Source organism: Mobula hypostoma, chromosome 13, assembly GCF_963921235.1.
Source record: "Mobula hypostoma chromosome 13, sMobHyp1.1, whole genome shotgun sequence".
Lineage (NCBI taxonomy): Eukaryota > Metazoa > Chordata > Chondrichthyes > Myliobatiformes > Myliobatidae > Mobula > Mobula hypostoma.
Window position 1 is genome coordinate 52,857,053 of NC_086109.1, and position 20,507 is coordinate 52,877,559.

Sequence of the window (20,507 nt, forward strand, 5' to 3'; positions counted from 1 at the left end):
ACTCCTAAGAGACCGCGTTAGGGAACTGGAGCTGCAGCTCGATGACCTTCATCTGGTCAGGGAGACTGAGGAGTTGATAGAGAGGAGTTACAGGCAGGTGGTCACACCGGGGCCACAGGAGGCAGACAAGTGGATCACGGTTAGGAGAGGGAAGGGGAAGAGTCAGGTAATAGAGATTACCCTGGTGGCTGTGCCCCTTGACAATAGGTACTCCTGTTTGAGTACTGTTGGGGAGGGACAGCTTACCTGGGGGAAGCGATAGTGGCTGTGCCAGTGGCACAGAGTCCGGCCCTGTAGCTCAGAAGGGTAGGGAAAGGAAGAGGAGGGCAGTAGTAATAGGGGACTCTGTAGTAAGGGGGTCAGATAGGCGATTCTGTGGACGCAGTCCAGAGACCCGGATGATAGTTTGCCTCCCTGATGCCAGGGTCCAGGATATTTCTGATCGTGTCCAAGATATCCTGAAGTGGGAGGGTGAGGAGCCAGAGGTCATGGTACATATGGGTACCAATGACATAGGTAGGAAAAGGGAAGAGGTCCTGAAAGGAGAATATAGGCAGTTAGGAAGGGAGTTGAGAAAAAAGACCGCAAAGGTAGTAATCTCGGGATTACTGCATGTGCCACGTGACAGTGAGAGTAGGAATGCAATGAGGTGGAGGACAAATGCGTGGCTGAGGGATTGGAGCAGGGGGCAGGGATTCAAGCTTTTGGATCATTGGGACCTCTTTTGGCGCAGGTGTGACCTGTACAAAAAGGACAGGTTACACTTAAATCCTAGGGGGACCAATATCCTGGCAGGGAGATTTGCGAGGGCTACTGAGATGACTTTAAACTAGAATGGTTGGCGGGTGGGAATCAAATTAAAGAGACTTGGAGAGAGGAGGTCAATTCACAACAGGGGGATGGGAACCAGTGTAGAGAGACAGAAGGGTGTAAAATGAGGGTAGAAGCAAAAAGTACAAAGGAGAAAAGTAAAAGTGGCAGGCCGGCAAATCCAGGGCAAAAATCAAAAAGTGCTACTTTTCAACATAATTGTATAAGGGCTAAGAGTGTTGTAAAAGCAAACCTGAAGGCTTTGTGTGTCAATGCAAGGAGCATTTGTAACAAGGTGGATGAATTAAAAGTGCAGATTGTTATTAATGAATATGATATAGTTGGGATCACAGAGACATGGCTCCAGGGTGACCAAGGATGGGAGCTCAACATTCAGGGATATTCAATATTCAGGAGGGATAGACATGAAAGAAAAGGAGGTGGGGTGGCGTTGCTGGTTAGAGAGGAGATTAACACAATAGAAAGGAAGGACATTAGCTGGGAGGATGTGCAATCGATATGGGTAGAGCTGCATAACACTAAGGGGCAGAAAGCACTGGTGGGAGTTGTGTACAGGCCACCTAACAGTAGTAGTGAGGTTGGGGATGGCATTAAACAGGAAATTAGAAATGCGTGCAATAACGGAACAGCAGTTATAATGGGTGACTTCAATCTACATATAGATTGGGTGAACCAAATTGGTATAAGGGTGCTGAGGAAGAGGTTTTCTTGGAATGTATGCGGGATAGTTTTCTGAACCAATATGTCAAGGAACCAACTTGAGAGCGAGCCATTCTAGACTGGGTATTGAGCAATGAGGATGTGTTAATTAGCAATCTTGTCGTGAGAGGCCCCTTGGGTAAGAGTGACCATAATGTGGTGGAATTCTTCATTAAGATGGAGAGTGACATAGTTAATTCAAAAACAAAGGTTCTGAACTTAAAGAAGGGTAACTTTGAAGGTGTTAGATGTGAATTAGCTAAGATAGACTGGCAAATGACACTTAAAGGGTTGATGGTGGATATGCAATGGCAAGCATTTAAAGATTGCATGGATGAACTACAACAATTGTTCATCCCAGTTTGGCAAAAGAATAAATCAAGGAAGGTAGTGCACCCGTGGCTGACAAGGGAAATTAGGATAGTATCAATTCCAAAGAAGAACCGTACAAATTAGCCAGAAAAAGTGGCTCACCTGAGGACTGGGAGAAATTCAGAGTCCAGCAGAGGAGGACAAAGGGCTTAATTAGGAATGGGAAAAAAGATTATGAGAAAAAACTGGCAAGGAACATAAAAACTGACTGTAAAAGCTTTTATAGATATGTGAAAAGGAAAAGATTGGTTAAGACAAATGTAGGTCCCCTACAGACAGAAACAGGTGAATTGATCACGGGGAGCAAGGACATGGCAGACGAATTGAATAACTACTTTGGTTCTGTCTTCACTAAGGAAGACATAAATAATCTTCCAGAAATAGTAGGGGACAGAGGGTCCAGTGAGATGGAGGAACTGAGGGAAATACATGTTAGTAGGGAAGTGATGTTAGATAAATTGAAGGGATTAAAGGCAGATAAATCCCCAGGGCCAGATGGTCTGCATCCCAGAGTGCTTAAGGAAGTAGCCCAAGAAATAGTGGATGCATTAGTGATCATTTTTCAAAACTCTTTAGATTCTGGACTAGATCCTGAGGATTGGAGGGTGGCTAATGTAACTCCACTTTTTAAAAAGAAGGGAGAGAGAAACCGGGGAATTATAGACCGGTTAGCCTAGCATCGGTGGTGGGGAAACTGCTGGAGTCAGTTATCAAGGATGTGATAACAGTACATTTGGCAAGCGGTGAAATCATCGGACAAAGTCAGCATGGTTTGTGAAAGGAAAATCATGTCTGACGAATCTCATAGAATTTTTTGAGGATGTAAGTAGTAGAGTGGATAGGGGAGAACCAGTGGATGTGGTATATTTGGATTTTCAAAAGGCTTTTTACAAGTTCCCACACAGGAGATTAGTGTGCAAACTTAAAGCACACGGTATTGGGGGTAAGGTATTGATGTGGATAGAGAATTGGTTGGCAGACAGGAAGCAAAGAGTGGGAATAAACGGGACCTTTTCAGAATGGCAGGCAGTGACTAGTGGGGTACCGCAAGGCTCAGTGCTGGGACCCCAGATGTTCACAATATATATATTAATGACTTAGATGAGGGAATTAAATGCAGCATCTCCAAGTTTGCGGATGACAGGAAACTGGGCGGCAGTGTTAGCTGTGAGGAAGATGCTAAGAGGATGCAGGGTGACTTGGATAGGTTAGGTGAGTGGGCAAATTCATGGCAGATGCAATTTAATGTGGATAAATGTGAGGTTATCCACTTTGTTGGCAAAAACAGGAAAACAGATTATTATCTGAATGGTGGCCGATTAGGAAAAGGGGAGGTGCAACGAGACCTGGCTGTCATTATACACCAGTCATTGAAGGTGGGCATGCAGGTACAGCAGGCGGTAAAAAAGGCGAATGGTATGCTGGCATTCATAGCAAGAGGATTCGAGTACAGGAGCAGGGAGGTACTACTGCAGTTGTACAAGGCCTTGGTGCGATCACACCTGGAGTATCGTGTGCAGTTTTGGTCCCCTAATCTGGGGAAAGACATTCTTGCCATAGAGGGTATACAAAGAAGGTTCACCAGATTGATTCCTGGGATGGCAGGACTTTCATATGATGAAAGACTGGATCGACTAGGCTTATACTGTCTGGAATTTAGAAGATTGAGGGGGGATCGTATTGAAACATATAAAATCCTAAAGGGATTGGACAGGCTAGATGCAGGAAGATTGTTCCCGATGTTGGGGAAGTCCAGAATGAGGGGTCACAGTGTGAGGATAAAGGGGAAGCCTTTTTGGACCGAGATTAGGAAAAACTTCTTCACACAGAGAGTGGTGAATCTGTGGAATTCTCTGCCACAGGAAACAGTTGAGGCCAGTTCATTGGCTATATTTAAGAGGGAGTTAGATATGGCCCTTGTGGCTAAAGGGATCAGGTGGTATGGGGGGAAGGCTGGTACAGGGTTCTGAGTTGGATGATCAGCCATGATCATACTGAATGGCGGTGCAGGCTCGAAGGGCCGAATGGCCTACTCCTGCACCTATTTTCTATGTTACTATGTTACTGCCAAGTGTCTTGCCATTAATACTATACTCTGCCATCATATTTGACCTACCAAAATGAACCACTTCACTTCTTCCTTAGATTCATATTACATTCATCATCTACTTGTAAACCTACTGGCTTAGCCTTAGGTCTGTCATACTGGTTCCCATCCATCTGTGATATTAGTTCAGACCACTCCCAATCGTTCTAGCAAACCTGCCTGCAAAGGTATTATTTCCCCTCAGATTCAAGTGCAACCTGTCCCTTTTTTACAGGTCACACCTGCCCTAGAAAAGGTCCCAGTGATCTCGAAATCTGAATCCCTGCTTCCTGCTCCAATTCTTCAGCCACACGTTTATCTGCCACCTTATTCTATTCCTATGCTCACTGTCACGTGGCACAGATAGCAATCCGGAGATCACTACCCTTGAGTTCCTGCTTCTCAACTTCCTTCCTAACTCCCTGTGTTCTTTTTAGAGGGCCTCTTTCCTTTTCTACCAATGTCGTTGGTATCAATCTGTACTGCAACTTCTGGAAGCTCATCCTTCCTTTTCAGGTTATTATGAATGCGTTCAGAAACATTGTGGATTCTAGCACCTGGGAGAAAAACTGTCATCTGTGTGTCTTTTATGTGTCAACAGAATCACCTATCTGTCCCCCTAACTATAGAGTCCCCTGTTACTGCTGTCATCCTCTTCAGTTCCCTGCCTTTCTGAGCCATAGGGCCTGACTCAGTGCCAGAGGCATGGCTGCTGTTGCTTCCGCCAGGTAGTACTCAAAATGCAGTACTTATTGTTAAGGGGTACAGCCACAGAGGTGTTCTCCACTCTCTGATGTTTTCCCTTCTCTCTCTTGACAGTCACCCATTTATCTGTCTCCTGTAGCTTCCCTGTAGCTCCTGCCTTACCACTTTGACTCAGACCACTCCGACAATGACCACTCCAATAGACAGTACCTCTCTTTTATGGAGACTGGGTCTTTCAAGCTCTGATTTGGACCAGCGCGGGAATGTTTCTACTGTGTCTGTGCTGCTGTCCAGTAAAAGGCAGGTATCTATGTTACCTAATGAAAATAGAGGTATTGGGGGTGTTGTAATGTGTGTTCTGGTGGAGATTTTGATAGAGGAGGTTAAATCTCATTTATTGGAAGGCAAAGGCGGTAAAGAGTTTGCAAGTAGTCAGAAATGGGTAAACAATGGATAGTTCATCTGTATTGATATATTTTGATGAGTGAAGCTCTCTGATAAAGATAGTTAGGGGTATTTTAGTTATAATCTACGAGCTTATATTCCACCTCTGCTTAGATGTTACAAATGTCAGAGATTTGGGCATGTTGCGTCAGTATGTTGTGGGAAACTAAGGTGTAGTAAGTGTGGTAGGGAACATAAATATGAAGATTGTGAAGAAGGTGTAAAGTTTAATTGTTGTAATTGCAGAGGAGAACATAGTTCAGCTTATGGAGGATGACTGAATATTGATAAAGTATTGACAGTCAGAGAACAGAATGTGAGGTCAGCGACTATATGTCAGCATCACAGTTTCTTACTAAAGATACTTTATTAGTTGATAAAATAAGTTTGTGGTGTCTATAACGGATGTGGTGAATTGTACTGCTCAGGCATCCAGTCATACTGAGAAAAGTAAAATTATTGTGAAAAATATCTTGGTATAACTGGTGTTATGTGGGAAGCTGTAAATGAAGCTCTGATAGGTGGGTTATCTGTATATCATTCTCACTGTGAAGGTACATAATGGGATTAAGAAAATTGCAGTGGAATACGAGAAGCCTAATTTCTAATGGTCAAGACTTCTAAGAAGTTTATTTCTGATTTATCAGATCCACCCGATATTATACGTATTCAGGGAACCTTGTTGTTACCACACTTAAGATTTCCTTTGCAGGATTATATTGAATAGGGGTTATAGGTTAGTTGGTAGAGGGGGTGGTGTTGCAAGTTTGATAAGGAAAGGGATAGGATATAACATTGCAAATGTAAATGAAGTGTATGAGGTACTTGTAGTCGAAATATTTGATTCAACAGTATTAAATTGGTAAATTTTTAACACAAATTGTGAAAAGCTTTTATACATCAAAGTTGCTGGTGAACGCAGCAGGCCAAGCAGCATCTATAGGAAGAGGCGCAGTCGACGTTTCAGGCCGAGACCCTTCGTCAGGACGAAGGGTCTCGGCCTGAAACGTCGACTGCGCCTCTTCCTATAGATGCTGCTTGGCCTGCTGCGTTCACCAGCAACTTTGATGTATGTTGCTTGAATTTCCAGCATCTGCAGAATTCCTGTTGTTTGTGAAAAGCTTTTGATTGATTTGTTAGAAAATATATGTAGCTCTAGCTCACTAAGTGTTGTGTGGAGATTTTAATGTACATTGTTCACTGTGGGATTGTTCACAGAATGATGGTAATGGTTTGATTGTAGAATTTTGAGATATTTCTCATCTTGTGTGTCTTAATGATGGTAGGGGTACAATATTTAATGTTCATAATAGTTCTGAAACTGCTATAGATTTAATTTTAGTTTGAAACATTCTGGCTGGAGTGAGTGGGTGGGATGTCGTGGGAGATCAAACATTGGTGGGTTATCATTTTCCTATGTTTATAAGCTTGGATTTGGATTTATAAAGTGAACAGGAGGCCACTTTTAGGAGGTGGAATTCTGGTAAAGCAAATAGGGAGAAGTTTAAGATTTTATCTGATGAACCTCTGTCAAGGCTGAATATTGAGGATGATATGGATTTCTGCAATGTAAGGTTATGTCACATTATTCATCAAATTGTGGTGGAAGTGATTCCTATTAAAAAGGGCATTAATAGGAGAAAGGCTGTACCATGGACTGAGGAGTGTGCAGAGGCAATTAGGGAGAGGAATAAGGTGTTCAGGAAAGTTAAGAGATGACCTTATTAAGTATAAAAGGGTACGAGACGTGGTGAGGAAAGTGGTGAAGTTTGTGAAAAAAGTTTACTGGAGGTCATATTGTGATAGTATTGGAAGGGATATTAAACTTAAAGATGCTTGGAGTATGATTAAGAAAATGGGGGATTCATAAGGTTAATAACATTCTAGTATTGATTGAAGAAGGTAATACGATGTTACTGAAATAGAAAAGGTTGAGTTACTGGCTCGGTCGTTTGCTGCAATTCATAATCAAGATAATTTCAGTGAAGAGGCTAAACCGTATCAAGATAAGGCTTCCAGTGAATACCCTGATGTATTGGAAGCCAGCTGTAACAATGATAGTATTAGTGATGTAGAGTTCTCTTTTTGTGAATTCAAGAAAGCTTTTAATAGGACAGGTCAGACGGCTCCAGGAAAGTATGATATATGTTATTGTATGTTTAAACGTATAGGTGACAACTCTTTTGAGATAATATTTCATTTTTAAATTATATTTGAACTTTTGGCCATCTTCTCTCTTCTTGGAAAATAGCAGTAGTCATGCCTATTCTATAACCTGGGAAATCCCTGTCAAATTCTTCCAGTTATAGACCAATATCATTAACACACCAATTATGTAAACTTAAGGAATATATGATAATAGGGCGGTTGAATTATATTTTGGAAAAGAGAGGTGATAAAGTGTTTTAACATAGCAGATTTTGGAAAGGTTTGGATAGTACAGGTAAGTGAAGTTGTAATAGCAGTATTTTTGATGCTGAAAAAGCTTATGATATTTAATGGAAAGAAAGTCTTTTGTTTAAATTGTGGAAATTAGAAGTCAGAAGAAGGCTATGTAATTCTTTTCTGAGTGTTTTTATTTAGACAGTCTATGCAGGTAAGGGTGGGTAAGGTATAGTCGGGCTTCTATGAGATAGAGAATGGGACCACACAAGGCAGTATTTGTAGCCCCGTAATGTTTAATATTATGATTAATGATATTTTCTCTTGAGATAGGTACTGGGGTGGGTAAATTACTTTTTGCAGATGATGGATTAGATTAGATGTAAAAATTTCAATTTAACTGTAGATAAGATGCACTTAGTGATTAATAAGGTTGAACAGTGGGGTTTTAAGCTTTCAGTAGCTAAAACACAAGCTGTGTGTTTTACAAAGGGTATCAATAGACCTGCACTTGATTTGAAATTATACAGTCAAACTCTTGAAGAAGTGTCAGTGGTAAGATTTCTCGCTGTGTGGCTGGATAAAATCTGACATGGAAACACCGTATCAGTAAAATAATTGATAGATGTAAAGTAACATTAAATATCCTCACGCAAACACGAGGAAATCTGCAGATGCTGGAATTTCAAGCAACACTCATTAAGGTTGCTGGTGAATGCAGCAGGCCAGGCAGCATCTCTAGGAAGAGGTACGGTCGATGTTTCGGGCCGAGACTCTTTGTCAGGACCAGCTGAAAGAAGAGCTAGTAAGAGATTTGAAAGTGGGAGGGGGAGGGGGAGATCCGAAATGATAGGAGAAGACGGGAGGGGGAGGAATGGAGCCAAGACCTGGACAGTTGATTGGCAAAAGGGATATGAGAGAAGCATGGGACAGAAGGCCTAGGGAGAAAGAAAAGGGGGAGAGGAGAAGCCCAGAGGATGGGCAAGGGGTATCGTCACAGGGACAGAGGGAGAAAAAGGAGAGAGAGAAAAAGAATGTGTATAAATAAATAATGGGAGGGGTACGAGGGGGAGGTGGGGCATTAGCGGAAGTTTGAGAAGTCAGTGTTCATGCCATCAGGTTGGAGGCTACCCAGATGGAATATAAGGTGGTGTTCCTCCAACCTGAGTGTGGCTTCATCTTTACAGTAGAGGAGGCTGTGGATAGACATATCAGAATGGGAATGGGATGTGGAATTAAAATGTGTGGCCACTGAGAGATCCTGCTTTTGCTCCTGGGCCCTCAGAGGCTCCATCTTTCTCTCACCCCAACCCTCCCCTCTCCATTGACACCACCAGCCTCCCTCCCCCTCCCTCCTCTGATCCCACTTCTCATCCGTGCTGGGTCTTTACCAGCCCCTCTGACCTTCAACTGTCTGAAGCAGAGCACTCTGTCCTCAGTAAGGGCCTCACCTTTGTCCCCCTTCACCCACACCACAGCAAGTTCCGCGTTCGCAATGACATGGAACTCTTCTTCCACCGGCTCCATCTTCGAGCCTACTTCTTCGGCAGGGACTCTTCCACTCTCACCGATGACCCCCTTCTCCCCTCTTCAACCCTCCTCCTCTTCATGGACATCCCACTCTGGTCTTCTGCCTGCTCTGGATCTCTTTATTGCTAACTGCCAACGGGACATCAACCGTCTCGACTTCACCGCACCTTGTTCCAATTTCAACCTCACTCCTTCCAAATGCTCTGCTCTCCACTTCCTCCGCACTAATCCTAACCTTACTATAAAACCCGCTGATAAGGGGGGTGCAGTTGTAGTCTGGCATACTGATCTGCACCTTTCCGAGGCACAGTGGCAACTTGCGGATACCTTCTCTTATTTACCTCTCGATCGTGACCCCACTAAGGAGCACCAGGCCATTGTCTCCCACACCATCACCGACTTTATCCACTCAAGGGATTTCCCATCCACTGCTACCAACCTTATAGTTCCCACACCCTGCACTTCACATTTCTACCTCCTACCCAAGATCCACAAACCTGCCTGTCCTGGTAGACCTATTGTCTTAGCTTGCTTCTGCCCTACCAAACTCATTTAGATTAGATAAGATTAGATTATGAGGACTGCATGTTCTCAAAATCTAATCTAATCTAATATTCCTCTGGTGTGATATCACAGAAACACAAGACAGACCAAGACTGAAAAACTGACAAAAAACACATAATTATAACATATATACATCAAAGTTGCTGGTGAACGCAGCAGGCCAAGCAGCATCTATAGGAAGCATCTGCAGAATTCCTGTTGTTTGTAATTATAACATATAGTTACAACAGTGCAAAAAATACCATAACTTGATGAAGAACAGACCATGGGCACGGTAAAAAAGTTCAAAGTCTCTCGAAAGTCCCACATCGCACGCAGACGGGATAAGGAAGAAAACTCTCCCTGCCATGTCTGACCACAGTCCGACTCTGAGTCATCCGAAAACTTCGAGCCTCCGACCAGCCTCTGATACCGAGCACCGAGCACCATCTCTGCCAAGCACTTCGACTCAAGCCCCGGCCGCCAGCAGCAGGCAAAGCCGAGGATTAGGGGCCTTCCCTCCAGAGATTCTCGATCGACAGTAGCAGCGCCAACAAACCGGGCATTTCAGAAGTTTCTCCAGATGTTCCTCCGTGCTTCTCACGGCTGTCTCCATCAAATCAGAATTGTGCAAGGTCCTGATTTAATAAATATGGTATCATTTCACCAGAGAGGCTATGCGCACTGCGTCGCGCCGCCATCTTTCCTCCTGCCATGCATACTTCGCCCCTTGTTCAATCCCTTCCTACCTATGTTCGTGACATTTCTCACATTCTGAAACTTTTCGATGATTTTATGTTCCCTGGACCCCTCCGCTTTATTTTCGCTATGGATGTCCCTATATACTTCCAGCCCCCATCAGGATGGTCTCAAAGCTCTCTGCTTCTTTTTGGATTCCAGACCTAACCAGTTCCCCTCTACCACCACTCTGCTCCGTCTAGCGGAATTAATCCTTACTCTTCATAATTTCTCCTTTGGCTCCTCCCACTTCCTCCAAACTAAAGGTGTAGCCATGGGCACCCGTATGGGTCCTAGCTATGCCTGCCTTTTTGTTGGCTTTGTGGAACAATCTATGTTCCAAACCTATTCTGGTATCTGTCTCCCACTCTTCCTTCGCTACAGCGACGGCTGCATTGATGCTGCTTCCTGCACGCATGCTGAGCTCGTTGACTTCATTAACTTTGCCTCCAACTTTCACCCTGCCCTTAAGTTTACCTGGTCCATTTCCGACACCTCCCTCCCCTTTCTAGATCTTTCTGTGTCTATCTCTGGAGCCAGCTTATCTACCGATGTCTACTATAAGCCTACTGACTCTCACAGCTATCTGGACTATTCCTCTTCTCACCCTGTCTATTGCAAAAGTGCCATCCCCTTCTCGCAATTCCTCCATCTCCGCCGCATCTGCTCTCAGGATGAGGCTTTTCATTCCAGGCCGAAGGAGATGTCCTCCTTTTTTAAAGTAAGGGGCTTCCCTTCCTCCACCATCAACTCCACTCTCGAACGCATCTCCCCCATTTCATGCACGTCTGCTCTCACTCCATCTTCCCACCACCCCACTAGGAATAGGGTTCCCCTTGTCCTCACCTACCACCCCACCAGCCTCCGGGTCCAACATATAATTCTCCTTAACTTCTGCCACCTCCAATGAGATCCCACCACTAAGCACATCTTTCCCTCCCCCCCTCTCTCTGCTTTCCACAGGGATCGCTCTCTACGTGACTCCCTTGTCCATTCGTCCCCCCCATCCCTCCCCATGGATCTCCCTCCTGGTACTTATCCTTGTAAGCGGAACTAGTACTACACATGCCCTTACACTTCCTCCCTCACTACCATTCAGGGCCCCAAACAGTCCTTCCAGGTGAGGCGACACTTCACCTGTGAGTCGGCCGGGGTGATATACTGCATCCGGTGCTCCCAATGTGGCCTTCTATATATTGGCGAGACCCGACACAGACTGGGAGATCGTTAAGCTGAACACCTACGCTCTGTCCACCAGAGAAAGCAGGATCGCCCGGTGGCCACACATTTTAATTCCACGTCCGATTCCCATTCTGATATGTCTGTCCACAGCCTCCTCTACTGTAAAGATGAAGCCACACTCAGGTTGGAGGAACAACACCTTATATTCCGTCTGGGTAGCATCCAACCTGATGGCATGAACATCGACTTCTCAAACTTCCGCTAATTTCCCACCTCCCCCTCGTACCCCTTCCGTTATTTATTTATATACACATATTCTTTCTCTCTGTCTCCTTTTTCTCCCTCTGTCCCCCTCACTATACCCCTTGCCCATCCTTTGGGCTTCCCCCCTCCCTCTTTTCTTTCTCCCTAGGCCTCCTGTCCCATGATCCTCTCATATCCATTTTGCCAATCAACTGTGCAGCTCTTGGCTCCATCCCTCCCCCTCCGGTCTTCTCCTATCATTTTGGATCTCCCCCTCCCCCTCCCACTTTCAAATCTCTTTTTATCTCTTCTTTCAGTTAGTCCTGACGAAGGGTCTCAGCCCGAAACGTCGACTGTACCTCATCCTAGAGATGCTGCCTGGCCTGCTGCGTTCACCATTAAATATCCTCAGGTGCCTATGTTGGTATTCTTGGAGTGCTACATGAAAATCACCGTTGACCATTTATAATTGTTTAATCTGTACTTGATTAAGACTGTGAGACTTATAGATGAGCTTCATCTTCAAATTTAAAATGTTTGGATGTGAAACTTGCACAGGCTTTAAGATTGTGAGGTCGTGCAGTCAGGTAGTCTTCTCTTTCGGCTTTACTGGTTGAAATGGGACAATTACCCTCACAGATTTGGAGGTTGAGGTTGACGTTAACATACTGGATTCAGTTGACTCGCAGAGAGCTGATCACCCTATTAAAAGTGTATTGGAAGACTGTTGGGAACATCACAAGAAGAGTGTTTTTAGTTTGGGTGGCTGGGTTCTTATCATGCTAGGAATATGGGTATGCTGGTTTATGCAGTATGTCCAACTGTAGCTTTAACAGTAACCCCATCTTGGTTTTTTCAATGACTTTAGTTGATTTTAGGTTGCCTGCTTTTTTTTTGAAGTATAAGGATCCTGATATGCCTGAGTGTCTGCAGGCTCATCAATACGTTAAGGAAAATTATTATGATATGCTAGCCATTTTTTCTGATGGATTAAATAATAATGGGGATGTTGGTATGACTGTTTTTGTGACTGAATTGTAGGTAACAATAAAGAAATAACTTACTAACGATTGGTTGCCATCATTTTGGGCTTACAGTGGGCAGAGGGAATTTTTCCTTGCAAAGTTGTAATTTGTTCAAATTAATTTTTGGGTTTGATTAGTCTTAAAACAGGTGATTCTAATAGTGGGCCAGATTTGCTGCTGGAAGCTCTTTAAACTTCATTTCATATTCAAAGTTGCCATAATCCCCTAATTCTTAACCCCACCAACCCCCTAGTTTCTGATTTGCTAAGTGGAACATCTATATCCACAGATGAACTTTTAACAGATTTTTTTGCCAACCAATCAACCTGCTCATTCCGCTCTATGTGCAGAGACCTGTAAACCAATATTTTTAGTATGAAATGAAGTTTAAAGAGCTTCTAGCAGAAAATCTGACCCACTGTTAGAATGCAGGCTTCACTACCACCTTTGGGGGTTGATAGATTTCATTTAAAAAATTTGATTAAATTATGGAAGTGACTTTAATTCACAATATTGTCTTTCATTATTTACAATCTATAAGGCATTTTGGGGTAATTTAGTTTTCATCTGATAAAGAACTAGTAGGGGTTTTATTTCCCAAATCTCTGCACCAAACTCCGGTCCAGTTGGTGGATGTAATGCATTTTTAAATTGGATTGCCAACTGTCATTAAAAGTCAGAAAAGGAGTGCAATTAGGTACTTGGCTGTCAATATGGACTTGGGAGACCAAAGGGCATGTTCTATAAATACGACTCCAAGAGTGAAATAGGAAAGGAATAAGACATCACAACAACTTAAAGTATTTATCGAAATTGGCATCAGCCCATTGTACAATGTATTCGAGATTACCTTCACTGAAGCCCAATGTGCTGATGCTACTTTACACCATGTTTTAGTGATTTGTAGGTGTAGAAACATAACATATAGTGGTAGAAGAATCATGTTAGTAAGCTACTAGTAACAATCAATGCTATGTTTGTCTTGATGTCAGAGGATTTCTTCATCCCATTGTTCATCCCATTGAGGCCAGTTCATTGGCTATATTTAAGAGGGGGTTAGATATGGCCCTTGTGGCTACGGGGATCAGGGGGTATGGAGGGAAGGCTGGTGCAGGGTTCTGAGTTGGATGATCAGCCATGATCATAATAAGTGGCGGTGCAGGCTCGAAGGGCCGAATGGCCTATTCCTGCACCTATTTTCTATGTTTCTATGTTTCTGTAAGCTGGAACTTTCCTTTTAAAAAAGATAATGCAGTAGTTGAGGCCAACTTGATATATAGCTTGTCGTCTACGGAGCATGAAATATTCAATGATTGCGTGTACCTCCTTTTCCACAAACTATTTGATTTTATTGTTTGTCAATATTTAATTGGTTTACACTGACAACATTCCCACAGAATTGTATACCAGGTCTCCTGACACCCACTGCTTTATCAACTTAATGAGGAAACTGACTATTGAGAAATATGTGCCAAAATTATTTTTGCTAGCATTCACATGGTTCAGATTTCAAGATGGAAGCTATTTTAATAGTGTGTTAATTATTGGTGCAAAGAAGATGTCATGGAAATCAGCACAGGATGAAATAAGTCCATGTAGTTACCTGAACTGGGTGTATGTTATCAGCCAACAATAATGTACCTGTAAAATTTAATTAGAATTCATTACATAGAACAACAGTCATGTAAAGCATTAATTTAGAAAAAAATCATTATAACCAGCATTTATTATCTATTTCCAGTTGTTCTTAAGAAGGTGGTAGTGAACTATCTCTTTGAGGCTCCACACATAAGTTCCTGGTGAATGCAGCAGGCCAGGCAGTGTCTATAGGGAGAGGAACAGTCGACGTTTTGGGCCGAGCCCCTTCGTCAGGACTAACTGAAAGAAGAGCTAGTAAGATCTTTAAAATGGGAGGGGGAGGGGGAGATCCAAAACGATAGGAGAAGACAGGAGGGGGAGGGATGGAGCCAAGAGCTGGACAGGCAAAAGGGATATGAGAGGATCATGGGACGGGAGGCCTAGGGAGAAAGAAAAGAGGGAGGGGGGAAGCCTAGAGGACGGGCAATAATGGATGGGGTATGAAGGGGAGGTGGGGCATTAATGGAAGTTAGAGAAGCCAATGTTCATACCATCAGGTTGGAGGCTACCCAGACGGAATATAAGGTGTTGTTCCTCCAACCTGAGTGTGGCTTCATCTTTACAGTAGAGGAGGCTGTGGATAGACACATCAGAATGGGAATGGGACATGGAATTAAAATGTGTGGCCACTGGGAGATCCTGCTTTCTCTGGCGGACAGAGCATAGGTGTTCAGCGAAACAGTCTCCCAGTTTGCATTGGGTCTCGCCAATATATAGAAGGTCTCATCGGGAGCACCGGACGCAGTATATCACCCCAGCTGACTCACAGGTGAAGTGTCGCCTCACCTGGAAGGACTGTCTGGGGCCCTGAATGGTAGTGAGGGAGGAAGTGTAAGGGCATGTGTAGCAGTTGTTTTGCTTACAAGGATAAGTGCCAGGAGGGAGATCGGTGGGAAGGGATGGGGGGGACGAATGGCAAAGTATAGCTCCAACACCATACACCAGTTTGCTGATTAGATTAGGTTAGATTCAATTTTATTGTCATTGTGCTGAGTACAGATACAAAGCCAATGAAATGTAGTTAGCATCTCATCAGAAATACAAAAAATAATGTTATTTACAAAATAACTGCGAATAAAAAGTAAGTGCTACAGCATACAAATATAAAAGTACTGAGACAGTACAATATGGGTGCAATACTCCTCAGCGCTGTGATGTGAGGGCCACAGTCTCAGGTAAGAAGCTCTTCCTGTGTCTGCTGGTTTGGGAGCGGAGGCTCCTGATAGCGCTTACCGCATGGGAGGAGAGTAAAAAGTCCATGGTTAGGGTGAGATGCATCCTTGATCAGTCCTGACGAAGGGTCTCGGCCTGAAATGTCGACTGCGCCTCTTCCTATAGATGCTGCCTGGCCTGCTGCGTTCACCAGCAACTTTGATGTATGTTGCTTGAATTTCCAGCATCTGCAGAATTCCTGTTGTATGCATCCTTGATAATGCTTTTCGCCCTGCCCAGGTGGTGTTATGGTAGATGTTCTCAATGGTGGGCAATTGGGTGCCAATAATCTGCTGGGCCGTTTTCACCACATGCTGGAGTGCTTTGCAGTCCGATACGGGACAATTGCCATACCACACTGAGATGCAGTTGGTGAGTATGCTCTCAATGGTACAGCAGTAAATGTCCGTCAGTATCCTGGGACAGAGGTGAGCTTTCTTGATGCTCTGCAGGAAATAAAGGTGCTGTTGTGCCTTTTTGATGAGGATGGAGGAGTTCAGGGACCAGGTAAGATCCTCGGAAACGTGGACACCAAGGAATTTGAAGCTTGATACACGCTCCACTACAGCTCCGTTGATGTAGTAGGTGTGGCTCCTAGCATGCCTGAAGTCCGCAATGATCTCCTTTGTCTTCTGGGTGTTAAGGGCCAGGTTGTTGTTGGCACACTACGCGGCCAGGTGATGACACCATTGTTGTGGGCGGTATCAAAGGTGGAGATGAATCAGCATACAGGAGGGTGATTGAAAATTTGGCTGAGTGGTGTATTAACAACAACCTCTCATTCAATGTCAATAAGACCGAGGAACTGATTGTAGACTTCAGGAGAGGGAAACCAGAGGTCCATGAGCCTGTAATAATCAGAGATCAGAGGTGGAAAGGGCCAGTCACTTTAAATTCCTGAGTGTCACTATCTCAGATATCCTGTCCTAAACCCATCATAAAGATATAATTGCAAAGAAAGCATGAACGCACCTGTACCTCCTCAGGAGTCTGCGAAGATGCGGCATCTCATCAAAAACCTTGGTAAACGTGCGTGGTGGAAACTGACTGCATTACAGCCTCGTATGGGTACACCAATATCTTTGAGCGGAAACTCCTACAAAAGGTAGTGGATTTGGCCCAGTACATTGCAGGTAAAACCCTCCCAACCATTGAGCACATCTACATGAAAAATTACTGTGGAAAAACAGCACCATCGTCAAAGATCCTCCCCACCTGTTGCCATCAGATAAAAGGTACAAGTGCCTGAGGACTCTCACCACCAGGTTCAAGAACAGTTACTACCCCTCAACCATCAGGCTCTTGAACAAAAGGAATAACTACACTCCTTTAAGGACTCTGTTATCTTGTTATTTCATTTATATCTACATTTGCTCAGTTTGATGTCCATTGATCCTGTTTGTAGTTACTGTTCTATACATTTGGTAAGTATGCCCTCAGAAAAAGAATCTCAGTGTTGTATGTGGTGACGTGTACTCCAATAATAAATTTTACTTTGAACGTTGAACTTTGAAGTTGAAATGCTCACGAATAATTTGGTCCTTGCCTGTTTTTACATTATGTGATCAATTAAGATCAGTCACAGAATTCATTCCCCCCCACTTTATTCCACTCCAATTTTAGTTTTTCTGTACTGATGATGGAGCAGTGCCAACAGAAAACGTGAGGATAGTAAACTTAAGGATATCATTGGTGCTAACTTGACCAGAGATTTGTGTTTGGTATAGTAAAAAGACTTAAAATTACTGCGAGCTACAAAATAAATAAATAGTGAAAAAGAGGATAAAAGAAAGATTCATGGGTTGTATTTGATCCATATCCTTCTATTCCCTGAACTTCCATGTGTCAAAAGACTTTTAAATACCACTGTTGTATCTAATTCTCCCACAATCATTGACACACATTCCAGGCACCCACCACTCTGTATAAAAAAAAAGCTTGCCTTTCACATATTTTTAAATTTATCCCTCTCACTTTAAATATATGCCCTAGTATTTCGCATTTCTATCTTGGGAAAAAGATTCTGACTACCTACCCTGTCTCTATCAGGTCACCCCTAAGCTTCCGATGCCCCATTTGTTAAACCTTTCCTTGCCGCTCATTCATTAAGTATCTAGCAGCTGCCATCATATAGCATTGCCCACGGCACACTGACTGAGACTATGCAAATGAAATAAGATGCATTTAAAATCTCTCAATACTCCTGCTGTCAAAGTGTGGTAATTCACTGTGCCTCGCTGGAGCAGGGTAGCTTCATCTGGTTCCATTATCTGATCCCTTATGTCTTTCCAGCCAATTTTCAATTGTCCAGCTCGGACGCTGAAGCTAGTTGTAGCATTTCAGCTAAGCAGTTAATTGAGCATTCAGTGGATTGAAATCGACCTTGCTCCAAACTTACAGGTACTCACTTGCATAAGGAGAGCCTTTATGTCAGTGGACTGGATTGCAGCATCTAGGAAGCTGTAATAAGTGAGGTACAGTGTCTGTTGTATTGTCGGCAAATAAATTTCCACCAAAAATAGGTATTAGGCTATTGAGAGAACTCATAATTTATAGAGCTGATGAAGTAACAGATACATTGCAGTAACAAATGCTAAAACAATTTTGAAGTCAGGAATCATCTGGAGGAAATAGATTGGGTTAAGTAGAATGACTTGGAAGAATACTTAAAAAGTAAAGGTGGAGTGCTATTTTCAAGAGCACAAGTCTGAAAATTCATTGCTTGGTGATTTATTTTCTTTTAGTTCAAGGTGTACCAAATTAATTTATTCTACAGTGGAACAAGACTACAATGATTCTTGGATAGAATCTGCTCTGAAACTTCAACCAGACATTTCTAGTTGTGATTTTTACCCATAGGATGGCATAGTTTCCACTTCCACAGACTTGGTTAATGTGCAGGCCTCTAATATTTTGTCTGGGAGCCACTGAGATCCATGGACAAAATGACTGTTGATGCATTACACAATAACAATTAATCTCCAACCAGATTTCCTATCTCCTTCCTACATGCTGATTTATTACCACATTTGATTCTGCCTACGATAGTGGACTCATCAGCAAACTTAAATATGGCCTTGGGGCTGTTCTTAACCACACAATCATAAGTGCAGAACAAGTGTAAATTTCTGCAGTAACATATGAATTACAGTATAAAATGGTATCAGCTTATCAATGTTCAAGTGTCTTTAGGTGTTCAAAGATACTTTAAATGTTTAAGTGACAAGTGGAATACAATGTTGAGAAATGTATGATAATGCATTTTGATAAACAACAAAAGTGCAGACTATTATCTAAATAGGGAGAAAATTCAAATAGCAGAGGTGCAAAGGGATTTGGAGTCCTCATGCAAGACTCTCAGAAAGTAATTTACAGGTTGAGTCTGTGGTAAAGAAAGCAAATGTAATGTTGACATTCATTTCAAGGGCAATAGAATATAAAAACAAGAAGATAATGCTGAGGCTTTATAAGATACTAGTCAGGCCACACTTGAGGTACTGTCAACAGTTTGGGACTCCATATCTCAGAAAGCATGTGTTGTCATTGGACAGAGTCCAGAGGTAGTTCACGAGGATGATTCTAGGAATGAAGGGGTTAATGTATGAGAGCATTTGACAATTTAGAAGAATGCAGGGGGATCTCATTGAAACCTACCAAATGTTGAAAGGACTAGGTAAGGTGGATGTGAAGAGGATGTTTCCTATAGTGGCTGGAGCAGACTTGATGGGCTGAATGGTCTATTTCTGCTCCTGTATCTTATATCGTGTCCAGAACTAGAGGGCACAGCCTCAAATCTCCACCGCTCAATTTACAACCTCCTGAAAACTTAAACAGAGGAATTGATTTTCATCCAAAGATAATGGAGTACTGCTCCAGAATATGTGGTTTTTTAAAACTTGTAGCACTCGATGCAAATCACTTAATATAAAATTCATTTTAAAGTTCTCCTTTGCTAATAATTTCTATCAAACTATTGCATTGTAGAATTTAACAGGCATTGTTTTATAACCAGTGGATGACATTGCATGAATTGCATAAATTGCATGACATTAATTAATTTAAGTAAGTTGCACTAATTGTATTAAGGAAAGAATTATCAAATATAGTAACCAGTAAATAGTGGCAGATTAACACTCGCTGATGTTGTGTATGCCTGGATTTAGCTAAAATAGCCCCTTGCCATAATATAAGTTAAGATGATTGACAGTGCAAATAGTAATTTGTGTCATGTTATAACCACCATACTTTTGCCAGCTAGATACTGGCACATCTTTGGGTACTGATACTAATGCACAAGCAGTAGTCTCTTGATGTTATTAGTGCATGCATTTAGCATCTAGTTTCTGGAGCACTTTTTTATACAATGTCAGGACCAACTGATACTGTACAGAATAAAGAACAGGATTGGATGGTTTCAGTTAGTGCATACCTTCAGAATATGCAATCAGCAAACAAGTTCAAACCAGAGTTTTATGTCAAGGTAACAAATATTGCAAGATTCCTTATTTAATAAGGGGTTTGTCTTTAATGCTATGATAGAGAGTAACCATCCACAGAAGCAACTGACTTTGTACCAAATCTAAGGTTAAGTGGTATGGTACAAGAAGTTTTCTTTATTCAGAGATAAAAATTGAAGTCATTATCATGTATTTATGTCAGAATTTGACTTTGCAATGATTGAAATGAATGTTGAAATGACATTTAAATAATTATCTATGATTATGCATGCACCATGCCAATAGTAGCTATTTATGTAGGAATTTTCAAAGATATAATTCATTTTTTTCACCAGCTCTACAATGTTTGGAGTTGTTTTTCACTTGGTTTAAATTAAATTTGATTACTTAAGATTCCATTCAGGAAGGTATTAACACTTA

The 20,507-nt window shown here is 42.5% G+C and overlaps 1 protein-coding gene across 4 annotated transcripts in view; it reads left to right on the plus strand.

The window, feature by feature from the left end:
- The window catches only part of LOC134355592 (protein unc-13 homolog A-like), a 1,022,883-nt gene that overhangs the window by 516,464 nt on the left and 485,912 nt on the right, over positions 1-20,507 (plus strand). The gene's annotated exons all lie outside the window — the stretch shown is intronic.